A 24,120-nucleotide genomic window follows, 5' to 3' on the forward strand; every position below is an offset into this window, starting at 1 on the left:
TACTGTAAACTTTCTACCCTATCTGGGTGGGGTCATAAAAGGGCTCCATGGTTAGTACCACTCATTATGGTACCAACCCAATTCTGGCAGAATTGGCAACTGAGTTTCCTGACCAGAGGGGTCACCAGCTAAGCTCTGCAGATGAGTGGAGCCTCTGGCTGGGATCTCTGCTCCTGCTCACTGCAAGCAAGAACTTGGTACTCCCAGAACTGAGCACTGGTGGCTGTCTGTCCTGTCCCCTTCTTGTGTCTCAGTCAGATCCCCATGATCAAGCTCTGGAGATTCTCCCAGGGATCCTCATGAGGCAAAACCCAAGAGGGCCTCCTGGGATTGTCCTATAGGCTTGAGGAGTTGGATGTTCACCTTAGGCTCTCTTCCTCCACTGGAAAAACCCTAAGCTTAGGAGGGGTTCTTTCTGTGGGGCAAAGCATGCCTGGGGGAGGGGCAATGTGGTCAGAGTATAGCCGCTTTTCTTGACCTTCTCTATGCTCTATGGGGTGCTACTGCCTCACCCTCAAGCTCTGGGATTTTCACAATGGTGTCTTGCTTATGGACAGTTGCCAGTGACTCTTCTCATGAGGTACTGAAGTTGGGAACTACCCATGTTGCCATGTTAATGGTATCACATGTTGTATGTAAATACATTATTTCAGTAAACCTATGAGAGAAATACAGCTTCTGGCCCCCTTTTTCAAATGATGACATCGAGATGGTAAAGAATAATAACAGTTGCTCAAATCACATAAGTAGTAAGTAAAAGATTTAGGGATGCAACCCATTCTTTTGTTTATCATCATTAATTTATAATCTCTATTTTTTATTTTGTAATATGCTTATCCTAAGGTGGTTAACCAAACTCCATTTGACTATGAGAACTCATTCAAATATGCCAAAGAAACTATGATTATAAACTAATATAGCCAGTTGGGAGGAATACCCATGAGCTAACACAACTTTTATAAAATTTTCAGGTTTCAATTCCAATAATCTAGAAAATAGATCCAAAGCCTATTCATAATCACATTACTACAGGATCAGTAGTTATTGTCAGACACTATTAGAATGGGAAAGAAAAAGGAATAAAGATGAGATGGTCAGTGCTGATAAATAAATAGGTTTAATGATATATTGCTCTTCACACAAGTGGCTACAAAGATTTTAAACTATAATCTAGGAATATGCAACTATGCAACACAGATCAATTAGCCAAATCTAAAATAAACTCACTTTTTAGAACTGTCCTATAAGCATTGCAGCCCTTCTTCCATCCAAAATATCACATGAAAGCAGTTATTGTAGGGGAACCAGAAACCTAGTTTTATGGCCAAAAGTAAAAACCAAAGGAAAAATAGGAATTCAGTGGTTAGTTGGTGAAAGCAGAGAACCTGGTGCCCCTTCACTGTGCTGCTTTGCTCTTCTTAGTCCTGTTCTTCTGGTCCCTCTTCTTCAGCCCATCCATGTGAGCTCTCAATAGGTTTGCATGAGCCCTCCCTCTGAAACTCATTCAGTTCTTTGGAACTCTCCACCGTGCTGATCTTTATCCCATCAGTAGCTCTTAACAGACACTTGTTGTCTGAGGGCTCAAAGTCCTCCACAAAACCTTTCCTTGAAATGGCTTCAGTTTGACCATCATACTTCTTCAGGATGATGACCAGACTGCCTGACAATGGGCACCTCTGGAAGAGCCTGGTCAGCCCCAGACTGCAGCTGCAGCTGCAGGGACTGCTCCCTCTCCAGCATCACCTTCTGATTCTGCTCACAACCTAGGTTTTTGATTTCAGATGAAGAAAAATTTTTATTGCACTGTGCCAGACATTGAATACAACTTGTGCTACCTCTTCACTCATTGATTTATTCATATCTATTGAGTTATCCCTCAAGTTTGAGAGTGAAAGTTGAGTTCATTTTTTTTCTCACTTAGGGGTCACCTTCCCAGTCAGAAAATTTAGTTTTTATGGGTGATTGAAGATACCTCTCCAAGAGGCAAGACTACCATTTATTAATTTAACAGATATTTATTGAGCACCTATTATATGCTGAGAAATATGCTAAGTATGAGAGAAATAGCAGATGTGGTCCTGTTCTCTCTGCCTTAAATGTGTCTAGGGAAGCACCCACATGCAATGTAGTCTTATACATGCCATGACACCAGTGCTGTGAGAAGGAAAAGAGTCACCAAACTTAATTAGAGGAGTCATTAAAATGGTATCTGAGTTGAAACATGAATGATAAGGTGATGTTAACCAGGCAGTAGTTTTTCAGGCAAGGGAAAAGTGTGGTGCACAGAAGTGGAATAGTTCACTGGAAAGCCAGAGTATAAAAGAGGGGATGCAGGAAGTTCAGCTGGAGAGGAAGTGGGAATAGTGCATATTTGTTCTATAAGCTGTGCCACATTCTAAATTTACCTGAAATTTCTCGGGGGATCATTCAGAAATTTTAAGAAAAAGGTAACTAAATCAGGTTGCTGAGTGACTTACTGACATTTAAGAAATATCACTATGGCTGGCCTGAGGATGGATGGACTGGAAGAGTAAACAGGCTCAAAACAGTAAGACCAATTAGTGTTATTTGCAGTGATCCAGTGAAAGCCTATGGTGGCCTGTAGGTGGCAGTGACGATGGAAAATAGATGGATCCCTGGCATATTCAGGAGAGCATTAACAGTGCTTAACAAATTAATGAATCATACTGGTCACATTCTCACCTCTGCTACTGTCCCAATATTTGCACTAGTCAAATGAATAGAGCTTGGCCCTGCCAGACGTGACCTGAAGTTTGGAGAGCCACCAGAAGATGGGTGTTGGGGTCAAATCTGAGGATCCTTCAAAAAGGTGAGTTTTGACTGTTGAGCATATTTCTCACAAATGTACTGACCAGTCTCCTAGCAAAGGGGCCAGCACAAAAAAATGTATAATGAGGAGCAAGCTCTTTACACAAAGATGACAGATGACACATCAGCACTGCTGTAGCAACAGGCCAGTAATGGCCCACAGCAAATTCCTTGAGTCTGGAATTGGCTAAATTGGACTCCTGACAGCTTCAAACTCAGAGGCAGAGACTGCATCTCAAACAGAAGAGGGAGAATTGTCTAAATGCTTCAATTCTTGTAATTGAAGAAATTGCACATCATTTTACATTCCAGCTTCCTGACAGGATAACCAGTTTGAGCTGAGTGTGGGAATTCAATTACGTATCTTCTGTCTGCATTTTTGAAAGAAAACTCCCTGACTGATTGTCAAATATCCAGCATGTTTGCCTGTTGGAAATTGCTATCTCCTCCTGACACAAGAAATGCCTCTGCAGAAGAGAAACCTATTATATTTTACCAAACTAGCATAACCCTATCATAAAACTTGACAAAGAAAGCACAGAAAAAGAAAACTACAAATAAATTTTATCTATGAATATAAATACAAAATTTCTAAATAAAATATAAGTATATAAAATATGACAATGTAACACTAAAGGCTTTTCCATTAAAATTAAAGTAAAGTACTACACCTACTGTGACTCTAATTATCTAACATTACTCTAAATGTCTGGCCAATGCAATAAGACAAGAAACATAAGTAAATAAAAAATATAATTACTAAAAAGAAAGCAGCAACATTTCTCATTATTTGCATATAACTACCTAGAAAATCTAATCAAATGAATTGAAAAAATCTTAGCACCCATAAGTTTCATTAATTTGTCTTCTATGAATTTAATCTAAAGAAATATCCAGAGAGTCAGGTTTATGAAGACTCTCATCCCAGCATTATTTTGACTAGTAAAAAAAATTGAAAGTAATTCAAATATCTTACAATGATAAAATGTATTACTCTTATTCACATGATAAATTGTACAACTGCTAAAACTTAATATTTTAAAAAATATTTAATAATGGTGAAATGCTCATGCATCATGAGAATAAGAACAAAATACAAACCTAAATACAGTGTGATTTCTCTTTTTAAAAATAAATAAATAAATAAATAAATAATGACATTACCACTTTGGTATATCTTATACGCTTTTATTAAACCACATAGCTGTAATCACAGACTATATAATTTTTATCTGTATTTGTTTAACATATAAGTATTTTTCTATGTTAGTCTTCATAACTTAATTATAGAAGTCTTACCAAAATTTCAACTAATGATATTATTTATATAAGCTAGCCATTATGGTTGGACTTTTAGGTTTATAATAAAATAAAATAGTAAGAAAATAAATAAATATGTATTGCATAGAAAACACACTGAAAGGAAGGAAGATAAAATGATATTACAATTATCACTGGGTAAGGGGGTTTTCAACTTATATAGAATTTACATGGATCAATCTTATAAATTAGACTATGACTATACTATTAAATGCACTGTAAAAAATGTAGGGGTTTAGATCTGATGATGACAAATATTTTTGCCAATCTGTTACTGGTATAACTACAATTCTGTATAAAAATCTGACACTTTAAAACAGAAAGGATCTGTGATATTTTAACCTCATGCCTAACCTGTGTCAGGCTGCCACATAATGATAACAAATAGCATTATTCAGAGATTTTGGGGAGCTGGACTTTTTGGACACAGATCTTAACCCTCAACCTTATCATCTAACAAAGCCTTTTTGTGGTCTCAACTGGAACCCAATTTGTTACCCAACTCCTTGTTTGCCATGCTTGCTGTTTCCCTGGGCCCCTCTGGCCAACCGTTATCAAAACCAAATAGCATGGCCCATCTGAGATGAGCTTTCAGATGGGCTTATCTTCCAGCATCACTATATCAAAAACTTAGATTCCTGGCTCAGGACCCTCCCCTGGGACATCCACCAACTCTCAAGTCCTAGATTTACATGGGCCCTTCCTTAATAGATCCTTTGTCTAAATTTTTCCTTGTGGTGGGCCACAGCAGACCCAAGCTGGACACCAACCTAGCAGAGCAATACAAGGGGTTAAGTCCAAAAGAACTATATTCAAGCAGAATATTTTACCTTCTGAAGGCAGCCTGGAGCAGGAAGACTCTGTTGATTTAATGAGCTGAGAGTCAAATTCAGAGATAGAAGCCATGAATGTGTCCCATCCACAGAATGAGAGCAAAACCATAAACCAGAGATAAAGTTAAAAGTATGGAAGAATCAGAAATTATGCAGAAAATCCTGGACACAACTGCAAAATATTTGAGATAGGCAGGACTCCACTTCAGTGATTAGATGTGGACATGTTGTGATAGATGAAAACAAGGGGCACAGGAACACAAGGTCAGGGCCCAGCAATAATCTTAAAGTGAAGTGGGCCAGCTGAGTAGCACATACCTAATGTAAAACAGGGTGGTCACTACTCAGGAATGTTGGCCCACTGCTACCACATTTGTTCATTTTTTAAAAAAAAATTTAGAAATACAAAATTGTGTGTGAAATCCCCAGTTTTAAAATGCTACCAACTAATATTTTGAGTGTTAATAAGCCAAACAAAACACATTTGGAGGGCCATTCATGACTTTTAGACTGTAAGTTACAAAACCGGAAGAGGGTGAGGAATTGATTTTTATAAGATTGGCCCATCCTCAACTTGCCCAACGAAGAGACTTTTCTTTACAGGAGTGTGAAAAAAAGAGGAATTATGCTTTCATTTGTTCCAAAGAATGATCCACCCTACCCAAGGGGGAATGGCAAGGCAGAAATAGCTCCCCGCTCAACCTAAGCCCCGCCTTTTTCTATTGTACCTAAGAGTCTGGCCATTTCCCTCAGGAAGCTAACTGTGAGAGATTCAGAGGCACAACAGTAATGACTGCAGAAATCTAAATGCTATCATCACTTCTAATAGGGTCCCACCCATTGATAATTCCTGTGATTTGCTTCTACTCACAGAACACTTCAAACACCAAATGTTTGAAAGTTTTTCTCACACCAACAACCAGTTCACCAACTCTCCAGATACCAGCTGTGTGTCCTACAATGTAACTCAACTCTGACACTAACTGCCTGGAGTTAGCATCAGTTAAGGGACCACAAGTTAAGGGCTCAGTCCCACAAGACTGCCCCCACTTCAGCTGTCAGCTGAACCAGGAATTCAGACAAACTGGCTATAAATTCAGGGAATCCCAACATTGCCTCATCAGGATCAATAATTTTTTAGAACAGCTCACCGAACTCAGGAAAGCACCTTACCTACATTTACTGGTTTACTATAAACAGCCAGATGAAGTACATAGGTCATGGTCTGGAAGCGTTCTGAGCACATTACCTTCAGTCTTATGAAGAGGGGTGCACCACCCCCGCCCAACACCTGGATGCATTCACTAACACTAAAACTCTCTAGACTTCTGGTCAAGATGGTGGCATAGGTAAACACAGCTCTCTTCCTTGCACAACCACATGAAAATCACAACTAAAATATAGAACAACCATCACTCAGAACCATCAGAAATCAATTTGAATGGAGTCTAACAATAATGGAATTAAAGAAACCACATGGATCCAGAATGGTAGGTGGGGGTAAAGATGCAGAACAAGCTGGCCCTACATTTACATGTGGTGGATAAAAAACATTCCAGAGGGATATCTCAGGAGTGAGGAGTCCCAGCCCAATATCAGGGCCCCCAGCCCAGGATTCCAGTGCCAGGAAGATAAGTCCCCATAACTTCTGGTAGCAAAATCCAGCAGAGATTGAGTCATATGAAGAACTTCTGGAGTCCCAAGCAATTTCTCTTAAAGAACCTGTACACAGACTTAGATTCATTCTCTCTGAGCTCCAACACTGGGTAGCAGCTTAAAAGGCACCAGTGGCATAAGGGGAAGAACTGAAGAGTCTGGCACCAAGGTGAGAGCTGGAGAACAGTTTTAGCTCAGATAGAAAGGCAGGCAGAGGCCATTGTCCCTTTTTGAGCCCTCCCTGCCACAGAGCCACAGAGCCAGCAGGTGGGTACCATGTCTGAGACTCCATCAAACTAGCTACACTGTTTGCCCTACCCTGGAGACTCCATACCACACAACTTATTGACCTACCCAAGCTGTCAACCATGACTTTTCAACTAGGGGAAAAGGCTCATACTTCACAACTTCCTAAATCATATCAAACAAACAATAGCTGGCCTCTGTGAGCTCCCAGCCCTTGTACTTCTTGCTAAGTGGCCCTAGGACTGGCACTAGCAGCAGCCAGCCTAGATTCAAAGTTTGGTTATGCCTGGGCAACTCCAAGCCCAACAGAAGTAGCAGATTTCTTTACAGCTCATGCAGGGTGGCCCCAGGCAAAACACAGGTGGAGGCTGACCTTGGCCTCCACCACCAGGCTAATACTAGAACCTGCACACCCAGTGGACAACTATGGACCATGTCAGAGTACTACCACTCTGCCCCTACACAGCTGATTCTCCACAGAGGGCAGAAGTTGGTGGTCAGTGGTCACAGCCAGTTCTTGAAACTGACTGGCCTCAGTAAATCCTTCCCATTGACCTGACAACAGCAATCAAGGCTCAAATATAAGAGGAAGGTGTACTTGGCCCACGTGGAGGGCACACCTTGAGTACCCAGCTTGGGTGATAGGGGAAGCTGTGCAACTGGACCCTATAGGACACCTACTACATTAGGCCACACTACTAAGACAGGGAGTCATAGCAGCTCTACCTAATACACAGAGACATATACAAGGAGGCTGCCAAAATGAGCAGACCAAAACAAACAAACAAACAAAAAACCATGGCCCAGATGAAAAAACAGGTCAAAATTCCAGAAAAAGAACTAAACAAAATGAAGATAAGCAATCTGTCAGGTTCAGAGTTCAAAATACTGGTATAAGGATGCTCAAGGAACTTAGTGGTGACTTCAAAAGCATAACAAAGATCCACTCAGAAACGAAGTATACACTAATTGAAATAAAGAATCATTAACAAGGAAACAACAGTAGAGTGGATAAAGCTGAGAACCAAATCAATGATTTGGAACATAAGGAAGCAAAAAGCAACCTACCAGAACAATAAGAAGAAAAAAGAATCCAGAAAATTGAGGATAGTGAAGTTTTCTGGGAAAACTTCAAGAGTTCCAACATTCACATAATAGAGGTACCAGGAGAATAGATTTCCAATTGCTCTTTCTCTTCTCCTCCTGGTACCTCTATTATGTGAATGTTGGAACTCTTGAAGTTTTCCCAAAAAACTTCACTATCCTCAATTTTCTGGATTATTTTTTCTTCTTATTGTTCTGATGGGTTGCTTTTTGCTATTTCCTGTGAAGGAAAAAGACATGCAAGTCCAGGAAGCACAGAGAGGCCCAAGCAAGATAGATGCAAAGAGGTCCACTCCAAGACATATCATAATTAAAATGCCAAAAGTTAAAAAGAAAGGGAGAATCTTAAAAGCAGCATGAGAAAAGCACTTAGTTGCCTACAAGGGAGTTCCCATAAGACTGTGAGCTGATTGCTCAAAAGAAATTTTGCAGTCTAGAAGGGATTAGCAAGAAACACTCAAAGTCATGAAAAGCAGAGACCTACAGCCTAGATTGCTCTACCAAGCAAAGATATCATTTAGAATTGATGAGCAGATAAAGTGCTTCCCAAACAAGAAAAAAATAAGAGTTCATCATCACCAAACTATTTTTGTATGAAATGTTGAAGAAACTTATTTAAGAGAAAGAAGAAGATCAAAAGTATGAACAAAAAGCCCTGAATGTTGTAGCTTAGTGCATTGAGCGACAGTCTGCAAACCAAAAAGTTGCTGTTTTGATTCCCAGTCAGAGTACATGCCTGGGTTATAGACCAAGCCCCCAGTTAGACATCTGGGGCCATGTAAGAGACATCTGGTCCAGATTATGAACAATAAAATGGCAATAAATACATATCTATCAACAATGGAATCTGAAAAACAAACTAAGGAAACAAGAAAAACAGAAACAGATCATGATTACAGAGAGCATTTTGATGGTTACCAGATGGGAGCAAAGTATGAGGTAATGGATGAAGAGGTGAGGGGATTAAGAAATACAAATAAGTAATTACAGAATAGCCATGGGCATATAAAGTACAGCATAGGAAATGGAGTAGCCAAAGAACCTATATGTGTGACCCATGGACATGAACAATGGTGAGGGGATTGCCTGAGGGAGTGGGGGGGTGCTGGGTGGTGGGAGGCAAAGGGGAAAAAATTGGGACAATTGTAATAGCATAATCAATAAAATAATTTTATTTTAATTATTGTTTAATTATTATTTAAGTTATTGTTTAAATTTTCTATCTTTTACTCCCATCCCAACCCACCCACCCAACCCTCCCCATGTCCTTCCCATTTCCACCCACCTCTAGTTTACAGGATCAAGTGTAAAGGACACATGGACAATGAAAATAATTTTTAAAAAGAAACTCTCTGTACTCCATAGTTTAGGGGTGTTTATTGGAGGCTTCTTTACATAGGCATGATTGATGGCATCACTGGCCATTAGTGATTAACTCCATCTCCAGATCCTCTCACCTCCTCAGAGTTCAGGGAGTGGTGCTGAACATCCCAACACTTTAATCATACCTTGGTATTTCTGGCAACCAGCCCCCATCCTAAAGCTCTCTAGGAACACCAGGCACAAGCCATCTCATTAGCATACAAAAGCACATTCTTATCAATCCTGAGATTTTAAGGGCTTTAAAAGCTCTTGTGTTAAGAAAAACAATATATAACAAAAGATGTTCCTATCACTTGGGAAATTACATGAGTTTTAGGAGCCCTTTGCCAAGAACTGGGAACAAGACCAAATATATACTTATTATATCACACTGTCATAATAACTAATCTGTTAGACCAGCTCTAATTGACCATTGTCTACAAATATGGAGCTCCAGGGAGTGTAAACAGGTCCAAGTCAGGGGGCTAGATCACTGGATTTCCTCACTGGGAACTGTGGGTTTGTTAACTTTTAAAATTCCCTGCCTACACCAATGTTCCAAATGTACATTGCCCAGTGCATGAATATGCTTCATGGTGTATCTCAGAGGCCTTCTGATCCTTTCTTGGGATCCTATGAAGTACAAGCATGTGTCTATATGTTGTTGATATGGGTGCACATCAACCTTGAAAAATGCATATTCACCTAACAACATTTCAAAAAAAAGGAAACAGAAAGCAGGATATTATCAAAGATACAATAAATTTCCTCAAAGCTGAAGCCTTGTACTTTCAGATTAAAAGTGCCCTTCTGATACCCACACAAAGAATGAAGGCCCACATTAAAGCACATTTTGAATGCATTTCAGAACAATAGATAAAGACAAGATCCATTCAGAGAGGAAAAATAGGTTATATATAAAGGTATAAAAATTACAATGGCACCTGAAAGCCAGAACATCCTAGAGATATACATTAAAACTCTGAGAATAAATCATTAATTTCCAACCAAACTGGACATTTATTTGTAAAAGTCAATTTTATACATTCAGGATCTCAAAAAAAATGTTACCTTCCTTTCACATTTTCTCAGAATCTACTAAAAAGAATACCCCAACAAGGGGAGAAAAAAGATTAAAAAACCCAGAAACAGGTGACTCAACAGAAGAGGTCAAGAAGGTTTCCAGTATGATGGTGAAGTTTCCAGAAAACATCTGTACAGATGGTATAAGGAGTGATAGTCAAAACTGGGGCAGGAAAATGGAGAGCTAACCAACATATGCATCTGGAAACTTATCTAACATAATTGATGACACTAAATTAGTTTTGAGAGATTCTTTTAATAATTTAGAAATGGTAATATAGAAAACTAAGTAAACTTAAAAAGAGGTAATTATTTTCTCCTGAAAAAACAAAGAGAAAGAAACTCTAATCATAGGACACCTTAAAATTTATCTCATAACAGTATCTTCTTTTTTATATTTTATTGATTATGCTATTACAGTTGTTCCTTTCTTTTTTCCCCTTAAACCTCTTTGCCCTGTACCCCGCTCCTACCAGCATTCTTCCACCTTAGTTCATGTTCATGGGTCATACATATAGGTTCTTTGGCATCTCCATTTCCCATACTATTCTTAACCTCCCCTTGTCTATTTTCTACCTACCATTTATGCTATTTATCCCCAGTAGCTTTTCCCCATTCTCCTCACCCCTTCTTGCTGATAACCTTCCATGTGATCTTCTATTTCTGTGATTCTGTTCCCGTTCTAGTTGTTTGCTTAATTTGTTTTTGTTTTTGCTTTAGGTTCAGTTGTTGATAGTTGTGAGTTTGTTGTCATTTTACTGTTCATAGTTTTGATCATCTTTTTCTTAGATAAGTCCCTTTAACATTTCATATAATAAGGGCTTGGTGATGATGAACTCCTTTAACTTGATCTTATCTGGGAAGTACTTTATCTGTCCTTCCATTCTAAATGATAGCTTTACTGGATACAGTAATCTTGGATGTAGGTCCTTTCTTGACTTTAAATACTTATTTCCATCCCCTTCTTGACTGTAGGGTTTCTTTTGAGAAATCAGCTGATAGTCTTAAGGGAACTCCTTTGTAGGTAACTGTCTCCTTTTCTCTTTCTGCTTTTAAGATTCAGAACAATATCTTCTTTTATTGTTGTTCAAATACAGTTTACTGCCTTTTCCCTGCACCTCTCCCCACCACTCCAGCCCTCCCCTATTTCCAACCCCACCTTGTTGTTGTCCATATGCCCTTTATAATTCAGAAACAATATCTTCTTAATCATAAAATATAAAAGCTATTTAACAAAATTTTTATAGAGCCATGCTGAGAAAGTGAAGAGGGGAAGAGGGAGGAAGTAGGATGGTGATTGGAGTTGTGTAAGAAAACTAAGTTTTCATGTCTAATAATAGAAAGTCAAAGACTTTTTAATTAAAAATATTTAAAAAACAAGAAATGGCAGCATATGGGTATAATATGCAAATATAAAAGTAAATATGAGAAGAATTAAGATTTAAAAGTGGTTCCTCTTGGGAACTAGATTCCAGGGTGAGGTAAAGGTAGACAGTAACTACTGCTTTTTGTTAAAATGTTTGTAATATTACATTACTTTTTATATTTTTAATGTGCATTGCATTGATAATACCATGTAAGTTAAGTTTCAAAAGATATTTGAAAAAGGAATATAGTCTTTCACAATTATTACCTAAAACCATCTCCCCTGGTGGCACATCTCCCACAGTCTATTCCAACACTTGCCAAGACCCTAGCCCTACATTTGTTACTTGGCCTTCCTGACTTTCTGCAGTATAAATTCTTCTGTCACCAACATGCTCAAAGTAACCAGCATCCTTTCATACCAGGCTACCACCTAGGTAGCAGCTGCATTAATACAGGTGAGAGTTATGAAAACCTAGTTTAGAACAGTGGAGAAAGGAATGGAGATGAGGAATTATATGTACAGATATAATACAGGTTCAGGTTCGGTGGGTGGCTGATGAGATTTGCCATGGAAAGTGGGGAGACAGAAGGGGGTTGAGTAGAGCAGTAAGGTTTTGATCTTAGGTGACATTAAGAAAGAAATTGAAAGAAGCACATTTGGCCAGAAGAAATTATTTTGTTTTGAAATGTTGAATTTTAGGATTCAGTGATCAATTCAGAGATATTCTAGCAACATACACACTCTTTGTCCAGGGTCACTAGAGCCCCAGAAAAATGTAAATTAAAACAGACAATTAATCTTCTAAGATTCTATTGGTCACATGGCAGGCACCATGACACAGAAGACAGGTAAAATCCTGGAGCAAAGCCTCAAGCAGAGCCTTCAGAGGAAGGTTCTCCCAAATATTTTCTAACTGCCAAAGTCATGACTTCTCAAGCTCCCTACCCACCCCACTTCTTCCCCAAACAGCACAGTTTCCATTCAATGACACAAGAGTGGATGTGATTAGGGGCAGTTTGAAAACTTTGACTTTTGTCATAAGAGTTTTTTAAATTTCATCTATAGCACTTCAAAAGGTCATTAACCAGATTCCATATTGCCCTATGGCAAACTTCAAAGATCCTAAATTTTTTATTTTATATGCTAAATGGAGGGAAGCCAATATTACTCCATCTTTTCTGCTTTTGTATATGATCTGTTTCAGCCTCTTCTTTAAACATTGATGTTCTGTTCTCTTTTTCTCCTTGGGCAATTTTATCTTTGTGCCTTTGTGTAGGGTAAGAAAATGAGAATGAGGGTCAGATCCTTAGCTCAGTTCAGAGGGCCACAGGTAGGCAGGAAGGGGAGGGCATCATAACCTGGCATTGTCAGTGTAATGCACAGGAAGCCTGCTTATTACTGTAAACGTGACCCCCAAACTGACCAATTAGATCACTATCCCTCCTTCACTTGGGAGGCAGTTAAGCAAAAGATTTTGAGAGAGAAATACAAGATAGAACGAGCTAGGCAAGATGACCAGAATGCTGATTTAACTTAAGAACAGCCAAGTCAAGGAAGGAAGGTGGAATAAAACTGGCAGAGGTTGCTGGTTGCCAAAACGTATCCATTCTCCCCTCCTTAATTAGTAACAGAACCTGATTTTACCTGGTATGACAATGAATTCATACAAGACTTCTCTGCCCCATCTCCCTTGAGGCTAGGTGTGACCATAGGGTTAGGGTCTAGCCCATGACATGTAAATGGAAGCATTGGGTTGGACTTCCAGGAAGGTTGCTTTAAGGAAGCTACCTCAGCTGGGACATCCAGCCATTTGCCTCCCTCTTGTCCTCCTTCTTCCTGCCTGGAATACAGGCATAATGATGGGAGATCCAGCAAGCATCTTTGACCATGAAGTGGCCTTGATAAAGAAAGCAATGCAGTAGAGTAGCTTACATTTAGCAGAAAGATAAAAGGAGTGGGATCAATAATCCAGATGCCTTTGCAGACTTGAGTATCAGCCTCCAAACTTCTTTTACATGAGAAATAAACTTCTCTTAAAATGAGTTTTACTTTAGTTTCCTGGCACATGCAGCTGAACCTAGTCCTAACTGATACAGAAATTTTATAGTGTATTTTTAATTTAGCTATAAATGGCTCTAAAGGAATTATATTCCTTGAAGAAATGCATTTCTAAATAACTCTTGCTGGGAAACTCCTAATAAATGAACCAGAGTCTGCTGCTAATAAAACTATACAGTGTATGAACAATCTTGTCTGTGAACACTAAGTTCGCTGGAAAAAGTGGTAGCGGTAGGGGAAGAGTCTAAGGCAGGTAAAGTATGGGGGAAATTGTCTTCAGATGGGTAAAAGAATAAGGATGCGGAGAAGAGGAAATGCTGAGTTCTGCATAAGCAGAGGCTCTTGTATTTTTCACTCCAAGAAACTTTGAGTTTATGGTCTCTGAAAAGAGATTCCATGAGGAAAGACAGATAGTGAAAATGCCAAGAATCTGCTGGTTGAGCAGAGAAGTTGAAGGCAGTAAGAGGGGGAAATATCACTAGTGTGCTCATACTGTGAATAGCCAAGGAAAAATCTGGGAAGGGAGCTGATGAAGCTTTGTGAGGAGGTTCAGGTGACAATCTTGTCTTTTTGATGGAAATCTGAGTTAGTTTGAAGGGCTGGATACTGAGTTAGGATTCAGGGTGAATTATGAAGTTAGTTTCTGTCAGGATTGCCCTGCTCCAATCTAATGAACATGGCCCACTAGAGCCACCTGGTGGAAATGTTCCTAAAATGCAGGCCTGGTTGGAAAGGCTTAATTTGCACAGCACACTTTTTTCATTTGCTTAAACCCCTCCCAGTGTGTCCTTGATTCCACACGCAAAGTTCTGCTCTTGTCTATCCAGGTAACAATATTAATTTTGTCTAACATTATGTTTACTGTTCTTACATTTATAACATATTTACAGTTTATAAAAGGCCTTTACACACATTATTTTATCCAATAAGCACATTCTAAAGTTATCAGGGAAGATTAGAAATCTAAGGCTAAGACGTTCATTCTTAGAGCATATCAGTTGAACCAGAAGAGAAAATAAAACCTATCAAAGCTGCCTCTCTTGGGGCATCAGTGATAGCAAAGCACAGGCTTCATTAGTTGACAGGTTAGTGTTGTCTGAGAAAAGTGAAGGTACTATTTTGCTCACTGTCATCAACCATGTGTTCCCTGCTGGAGAAAGTCTACAACACTGGTTAAATCCTCAGACTATCTTCTCTTTGTTTAGCCATTTAGTTTAAGATTGTTATTTTTGTAAAACTGAGAAAGGTTTTTTCCAACACTGCTCAGAGAGAAGCTACTGAAATTTCTACTCATTTAAAAACCATTTTTTTTACTTCTTTTACCTTCCTCCATGTCAAGTGTGTCATGAATCCTAGCAGCTGGAAGCTAATCTCTGAAGGATTGACTGTCAAGGTTAGATTCAAAGCAAGTTATATACATCAACATCATAATTCATACAGTATCTTCGCATGCTCTGTATAATTTGATCATTACCATAACCCAGAATCAAATCCATTAACATTCACCTCAATTTGTATCTAAGAAAATCAAAATGGAGCAAATTAAATGTCTTACTAAAAACAAGAAGTAATGGAAATTAAATTTGGGATTTTTTTTACCCCAAACTGCAAGGTTACACACTGCAAATTTACAAAGTACACCACCATGCTGAATTAAAATTTCTAACTATTCTCTATACAAAATCAGAGATAGAGCAGACGAATTGAACACAATGAAGAAGGTAAGAAATACTTTTTACTTTTGAGTTGCCCATATAAAATAAACTATTTAAGGGACTTAAAAAATGGATCCTTAAAGGCTAGAATCACCATAACACTCACAGGATTACTATTCTACAATATAAAGAGCTTTTAAAAATCATTAAGAAAAAATCCTAATTCTATAATGAAAAACAGCAAAGATTATAAATAGGCAATATATTAAAAGAAATTTAAGTAATATGAATATTCAACTATGTAAATAATCAAACATATTTTAAAGAGATGTAGTCACATTTCACTTTTACAGTCCAACCACTAATTAAAAATTAGAGGCCAACTACTCAAGAAATAATGAGTAAAGGTCAAGGTCTATTAAACCAGCCAATACTTGGAATAAGAGAATGTAAATCCTTTTATAAAGTATTTTTGGAAGTGTAAATTGGCACAATGATTCTGGAAACATGGACTATTCTGGAAATATATGCTAACATGGGTCAAAGCAGTCTGAAAATGTTCATACCAAAGAATTAAGAATTACTATTAGCAGCTCAATCCAAACTTCTCAATAAAATGTGAAAACTCACAGTATACCTAAACTAAGATTGACAATTAATATCTTTATAAGGAGAAACTGGTCAATGATATTAGACCCACAAATATGAATTAAAAGTCACAATTGATGGACTGACTGTTCTTAGCTAATAACAGTCTCTATCCAGAACTGACAATAAAATGAGGAAGTTTAAAAAGACTGGCATATGCAGTTGAGAAGAGAGGGCACTGTTGTCCATTATGTACTATTAAGCAAGGGTTAAATCTGGAAAATATTTTGAAGACATTTACCACAAATGTTGTAAAAATATAACATTAAAATGGATGAAGGTGAAGGTCCATTTTTAACACATTTATTCTTGTTTTACACCTTATGATCATGCATTGTATCTGGCTAGTTGATTAGAAGTTTCACTAGAGACCATGATTTCAAACATGACTCCTAATCCTGAGACTATGCATAGGGTTACCTGAGGACTTTTTTTTTTGTCACAACATTTACTATGTGAAAAGTTTATTCACCTAGAAGTGCAATGTGCATATCAATATTATAAAATTAATTCATTCCCAATTACATCATTGACTTTATTTATAACATCACTTGTTTTAAGTGGCTTAATCTGATTTATGAATTAGAAAACATTAAGATTTATTGTGTTTTCTTTTTTCCATAGATTTAGCTTAGAGATAAGAGAGGGAGAGAGAAATTCTAGCAGTTTTATTTCTTTAAAAAGCCAGGTGAATTTAAGTTTTTTTCTATATATTTTAGGAGATATGGAAGATTTCTGAAAAGGATTTACTGCAGTTATCAGAAGACAATTTGGGGAAATGTCCAGTAACTTCACAGAGGCCCGAAAGGCAGGCTGGGGCTGCCAAGGGGAGCCAAGCATACAGGGGAGGCTGTTCCAGCACAGATAGCCTGCCAGTCTCTGCAATGATGCAGCTCAAAGCCAATCCCAGACTTACATTTCACACATGGCAGTGACACCTAAGTTCAGGTCACTGCATTGTAACCAAGGTAAGCTTCAACTACCTTAGGAGACACTCTGGTGTCCAAAGAAATAAAGTCATTTCCAGTGCGGAATTTGCTTTTGGGGGTATTCTGGGTATGCTGTACTAAAATACCTCACCTTTGCATGGTTACAATAAAAGTCCCTATGTAAATTTAATATGATGCTGCCCTCTCATTTAACCATAATTTTTTGGTTCATATTGAGCACTTGACCCAAAAGTATCAATCAGAACCCATCCTCTTGGAAATTGGAAATCATACTAACACCTTTCTGATGACTGCTCTCTAAACAGAGAGCTATCTGCAGTGACTATTTGCAGTCCTATAAATGTTATCCATTGCTATGTAAATTATTAACCAAAACATAGTGCGCTAAATACTAAACATGTTATCTCACAGTTTTTGGGAATCAAGAATCAAAAAGAGACTTAGCTGTATAGTTCTCTCTCAGGGCCTTTCATGAGGTTGCAGTCAGGATGTTGGCTGGACTAAAGAACCTACTTTGAACATTGCTCATTCGCATGGATGTTGGCAGGAGGCCTCAATTCCTCACCTCATGGGCCTCTCCACAGAGCTATGTCTGTGTTCTCATGACATGGCTGCCCCAGAACAAGTGACCCAAGAGAGACAACAGGGAGGAGACCACAACACCTTTTATGTCCTGATCTCAGAAGTCACAAACCATTGCTCTGCCACATCCTATTCATTGAAAGTGAGTCACTAAGTCCAGCCCACATTCAATGGGAGGGGAATTAGTTTCTACCTTTTGCAGAAAAAAACTACCAAAGAATTTGAGGACATATTATCAAAACCACCACAGAGCTTCCATACAGAAAGAAACAGAAGTAGGTAAATGAGAGAGGTATGCTTGGGATTCGTGGTTATAGTCCATTTCTGTGACTTGCTGCACCCATGTCCTTGAGTTTTGTAAAACACCACTGTATTTTTAAAAATAAATTTTTTCCTTATATTGCATTGAGTTGACTTAATTACTTTTCAACTAAAAGAATCTTAATCACTACATGGACTCCTGCAATTAAAAACTTTGGTTTGTCTGTCCTGGGTACGTGGCTCAGTTGGTTGGAGTATCATCCCATACACCAAAATCATTGTGAGTTCAATTTCTAGTCAGTGTGTGTGTGGGAGGCAACCAATCAACGTCTCTCTCTCTCCTCCCCACCTTCCACCCTCCCTTCCTCTTTCTCGAAAGTTAATAAGCCTATTCTCAACTAAATATTTAAAAATATATAAAACTCTGGCTCATCAGATGATTCTGATTCAACCACTTTGCTCCTTGATCCAGAGACCCAGACACTGATTTTTCATAACAGATAACCCCAAAATCATTTATCCCTCCCCAGATGATCCCACCTACAAAAAAAATTTCAATAGCCATGAATGACCTCTTATCTCCTTCCATTCCTGCCTCGTAGTCCAATTCTGGGTGCTACTTCATACTTTCAAGAAAGAGAACATAAAACAAAAAACCAGGATGAAAAATATTCCTGAGCACATTTGGTCTGGACAGTAAGTACACAGGATTTCTGACAGGGGAATCTCCCTAAAATTTTGAGTCCAAAGTCAAGAGAAGGTGACCTGTTGCTACTGAAACAAGTAAAAATAATTAATGTCTAATGAATGGCCTTAGCCATATGCTGTGTTTTCCCTCTTCACTAGCCTCAATGATCTGGACAATACTTCATATTCCCCAGGGGACAAAAGGGTCTCCAAAATCTCCAACCAGGAAAATTAAATGACAGTATATAACTGATAATAGAAGCAAAACCCTGACTACTTATTCACTCTTCAAGAAGTTATGGGTCCTATGGTGACAGATGAAGTAAATTAGAAATATTTCTGGTGGGTGCAAGGGTATGGACCACTGAAAATATAGTATGGAACAAGAAAAACATTTCCATATTCTTTCAAAGGCATTGGGAAACATTTCTCAAGAAGGAAGAAAAGGAAGGCACTAATATTTGTATATGCTCTGTAGTATGGTTTCTACTATGCTAAGTACTTTTATAATCCTCCACAAACCTAGAGTGTGTAATTGTAGTGAAAACTGGGGAGCAATGCCAAGACCCCTTCTCAAATCCAGTACAGTCCTGGACTGGAGACAAAGGCCACCAGAGGTAAACAGCTGTACCCCTACTAGAAACTGCCCTCAGTTATGGGGAAAGTATGGACTACATTGCGCAAAGTCACTCCCTCCAGGGGATGGCATTTGGCCAATGGCAGATTGACTGGAGGTTAAAGGCTCAACCTCTCTCTGACAATTTGGGACAGCTCCAAAGGGCTGTCCCAGCTCCAGAGTTCCTGTTCAAGTTCTAGAGGTCTCAGTTACAGCCACAATGCAGGCCAGCTTACACTTCTGCCCAATTCTGCAATTCTCACATCCTTACAAGTGTATCTTCCCAGTAAGCTCTGCTTGCAACCCTACATCTCAGAGCTGATTTCCAATCACCCCATCTAAAGTTCTACTATTAGCTCCATTTTCCAGATGACATATTGAGTGTCAGAAAGGTTTATCAGTGTGCCTATGGTCATGCAGGTAACAGTGGAGCTCTCACTGAACCTGATACAATCTCATTCTAAAGTCATATTGAGAGAGCATCCAGAGGCTTAGACCTGAGAACTCTCACTTTTGCTATGGTTTACCTGCCCTGGTTGTAACAGTCAATTCAAATTTGGTCCCAGTGTATCTAGACAATGATGAGCTATCTCTAAAGAGATCCCATTCCACGGGAACAGATAGTTCCTGTCTCTTTGAGGTCTTGCCTGAGGATCTGCCAATCATCACTGTAACTGACGGAGCCTGTATATTATTTTGCTTAGTCCACAATAATATACATTTAATAGTCTTTCCAACAAACCAATGAAAACCTCTGTTTCCACTGTAGTAATTTCTAGGTACCTCAGGTACATGGAAGAGCAGATCTAAAGCAGCAGAGAGAGAAATGTGGACAGATATGTCCAGCTCCAAATTCTGTGAGCTCTGCCCATCAAGGTTGTGGGCAATGGGGATCATGCCTACCCATGCCTGGACAGCCTCAGACACATTGAGAGTTCTATCTAGAGACTGAATTCCTTTCATTTTAATTTTATTTTATTGGTTATACTATTAGAGGTGTCCCAATTTTTACTCTTTGCCCCCATCCACCCAGCACTCCCAACTCCCTCAGTCAATCACCCCACCATTGTTCAATCCATGGGTCATTCGTGTAAGTTCTTTGGCTACTCCATTTCCTATACTGTATTTTATATCCCCATGGTTACTCTGTAACTATCTATTTGTACTTCTTAATCCTCTCACCTCTTCGCCTATTCCCCCACACACCCCTCCCATCTGGCAATCATCAAAATGTTTTCTGTATCCATGATTCTGCCTCTGTTCTTCTTGTATGCTTAGTTTGTTTTTTAAATTAAGTTGTTAATAGATATGTATTTATTGCCATTTTATTGTTCATATTTTTTATCTTTTTCTTAAGTAAGTCCCTTTAACAGTTCATATCCTAAGGGTTTGGTGATAATAAACTCCTTTAGCTTTTTCTTGTCTGGGAGCTTTTTATCTGCTCTTTGACTTCTATTTTTAATTAATTATTTTCTGTATTTAAGACAGAATTATTAAATTCAATTTTTCTGTATTAAAAATAATTAATTCTGTAATTACTTTTTAAGATTTTATTTATTTATTTTTAGACAGAAGGGAAAGTAGGGAGAAAGAGAGGGAGAGAACTATCGATGTGTGGTTGCCTCTCACATACCTCCTACTGGAGACCTGGTATACAACCCAGGCATCGAACCAGCTACCCTTTGGTTAGCAGGTTGGCACTCAACCCACTGAGTGACACCAGCCAGGATTGCTCTTTGATTCTAAATGATGTCTTTGCTGGGTAGAGCAAACTTGGCTGTAGGTCCCTGCTTTTCAGGCTTTGAATATTTCTTATCAATCTGCTGTAGCCTGCAAAGTTTCTTTTGAGAAATCAGCCAACAGTCTTTATGGGCACTCCCCTGTATGTAACTAACTGCTTTTCTCTTGCTCTTTTAAGATTCTCTCTTTATATTTAACCTTTGGCATTTTTATTATGATGTGTCTTGGAGTGGGCCTCTTTGCATCTATCTTGCTTGGGACTCTCTGTGCTTCCTGGATTTGCATGTCTATTTCCTTCACCAAATTGGGGAATTTTTCTTCCACTATTTTTTCAAATAGATTTCCAATTTCTTGCTCTTTCTCTTCTCCTTCTGGCACTCCTATGAAGTGAATGTTGGAACACCCGAAGTTGTCACAGAAATTGCTTATACTATGCTAGATTCTTTTTATTCACTTTTTTTCTAGTTGTTCTGTGTGGTTGTTTTTTGCTTCCTTTGATTTGTTCCAAATCATTGATTTGATTATCAGCTTTATCCACTTCACTGTTTTTTTCCTTATAAATTGTTCTTTATTTCAATTAGTGTATCCTTTGTTTCTGACTAGGCTTTTTTATGCTGTTGAGGCCCTCATTATGGTCCTTGGGCATTTTTATACCAGTGTTTTGAACTCTGCATCTGATAGGTTATTTATCTTCATTTCATTTAGTTCTTTTTCTGCAGTTTTAATCTGTTTTTTCATTCAGGCCATGTTTTTTTTATTTGTTCATTTTGTCAGCATCCTTATGTTTGCTTCTATGTATTAAGATAGATCTGCTATATTCACCTCATGGACTGCCTTAGTAGTGTGGCCTAATGTGCTAGGTGTCCTGTAGGATCTAATGGCACAGCCTCCCCATCACCCAACCTGGGTACTCAAGGGGTACCCTTTTTGTGTGCTGAGTACACCCTCTCCTTGTAGTTGAGCCTTGATTGCTGTAGTCAGGTCAATAGGAGAGATTTACCCAGGCCAGTCAACTACAAGGACAGGCTGTGACCACTGGCCACCAACATCCACCCTCTGTGGAGAATCAGCTGTGCAGGGGCAGGGTGGTAGTGTTCCAAAGTGCTGTATAGCTGTCCTCTGGATGTGTAGGATCTGGGGTTTCCTGGTGGTGCAGTCCAAGGTCAGCCCTCACTGTGTTCTGCCCAGGGCCACCCTGCCTGGGCTATAAAGAAATCTGAGGTGGCTGCTACTTTTGCTAGGCTTGGAAATTCCCAGGAGAAGCCAAGCTGTGAATCTAGGCTGACTGCTGCTAGTGCCGGAACTGGGGGCACTTAGCAAGAAGTATGAGGCTGGGTACTTACTGAGGCCAGCTACTGCTTATTTGATAGGATTTAGGAAGTTGTGAAGCATGAACCAAGACAAGCCATTCATGTGGAAAAGTCATTGTTAACAGCTTGGGTGAGCCCATAAGTTGAGTGGGACAAAATCTCAGGGGATCTCCAGGGCAGGGCAAACAGTGTTAGCCAAGTTGATGGAGTCTCAGATATGACACCCACCTGCTGGCTCTGTGGCTCTATTGGGAGGAGGGTTCACCAGAAGTACAATGGCTTCTACCTGCCTTTCTATCTGGGAGAAATCCGCTCCCCAATGCCTGCTTTAACATTTCACTCCAGATACTGCAGTTCCTCCTTGTATGCCAGTGGTGACTTTCAAGCTGCTATCCCTGTGCCAGAGCTCAGAGGGAGCGAGTATGAGTAAGTCTGTGTATTCGTTTTTTAAGAGGAACTGTTGGGACTCCAGAAGTTTCTTCCAGTGATTCAATCCCTGCTGGGTTTTGCAACCAGAAGTTATGGGGACCTATCTTTCTGACAGTGGGCTGGGGGACCTGGTGTGGGGTTGGGGCTCCTCACTCCCAAGATATCCCATTCTGCATCTTCACCCCTCCTCCCAGTCTGGATGGATGTGATTTCTTTAATTACATAGTTGTCAGACTTCCCTCCCTTCAACTTGATTTCTGATGGTGAGCGATGGTTGCTATATATTCTGTTGTAATTTTGATGTGGTTGTGTGAGGAGGCAAGTCGTGCTTACCTATGCTACCATTTTGACTGGAAGTGCTCCAGACTGAATTTCTAACACAACAACCAGCAGAGTGATTTATTAGACTGACCTCTTGGATCTATGTTGGGAAAATCTCACTTTCACATTAGGATCAACAAACCCAAGAATTGTTCTAATATTATAGAAAATATACATACTTTTTTTATGGCTGACTTTGTGAATCTTATATAACTAATGGCCTAAAAACAGCAAATTTCTGTAATATAAGATGGAAAGCGATTGATTGGTCTTATCTTCATTTTAAAGTCTCTTGATTCTTTTGGGTTATTTTTATTTTTAAATTAAAAAGCCAATCATGGTGAGGTTTTTATTAATACTGAATAACACAAAATAATAAGTAAAAGTTTCTCTCCCAAAGCCACTCCTTCAAGGTGCCTCTTGTAACAGTTTGAAGAATGGTCTTCTGGATTTTTGTCCATTCTTTCCCAAATGTGCACACATTCAAATGTGGGCACATATGTCTACAAACACACACAGCTTAACATAAATGTGATTCTTATAAAAGTTGTCCAGGTGTTACAGGGTGCAGCCAAGAGGGGGGACCCCAAATAGGCATTTGAAATGGGGTCCAGAACTCAAGGTGTCCAGGGGATTTTTGGATGTCTTCACCCCCATTCCCCAGGTGTGGGCTGGGGGAAGGGACACGTGGTGCAGGGCCTTTGAAAGCTGTTTCTCATAGGAACAGCCTTGCAGTTAACCTCTGGCGTGGTCATTTAACATATCTATAGCCTTTGGCTGGTCGCTTAGATATGTTAAATAGCTGTGGCCATGCTCTGAGCCAGGGGAATGGAAGTAACTACCCCACCAAGACATGACTGGGGGGGCAGGTCCCCTGAGTTAACAGTGCCTGCATGGGAGCTTGGAGAATATTGGCTCCAGGACTTGGGGCCACACCTGCCCAGACTCATGATGGCAGTCCAGTAAAGCTGGAAGGGTATGAGTTCTGGCATGTGAAGCTGAGTGTGGGAGGAGTCGGAAATGGGGCTGCAGAGGAAGACGAGCACAGGGATTTAAACCGA

Source organism: Phyllostomus discolor, chromosome 3 (assembly GCF_004126475.2).
Source record: "Phyllostomus discolor isolate MPI-MPIP mPhyDis1 chromosome 3, mPhyDis1.pri.v3, whole genome shotgun sequence".
NCBI classification, from domain to species: Eukaryota; Metazoa; Chordata; class Mammalia; order Chiroptera; family Phyllostomidae; genus Phyllostomus; species Phyllostomus discolor.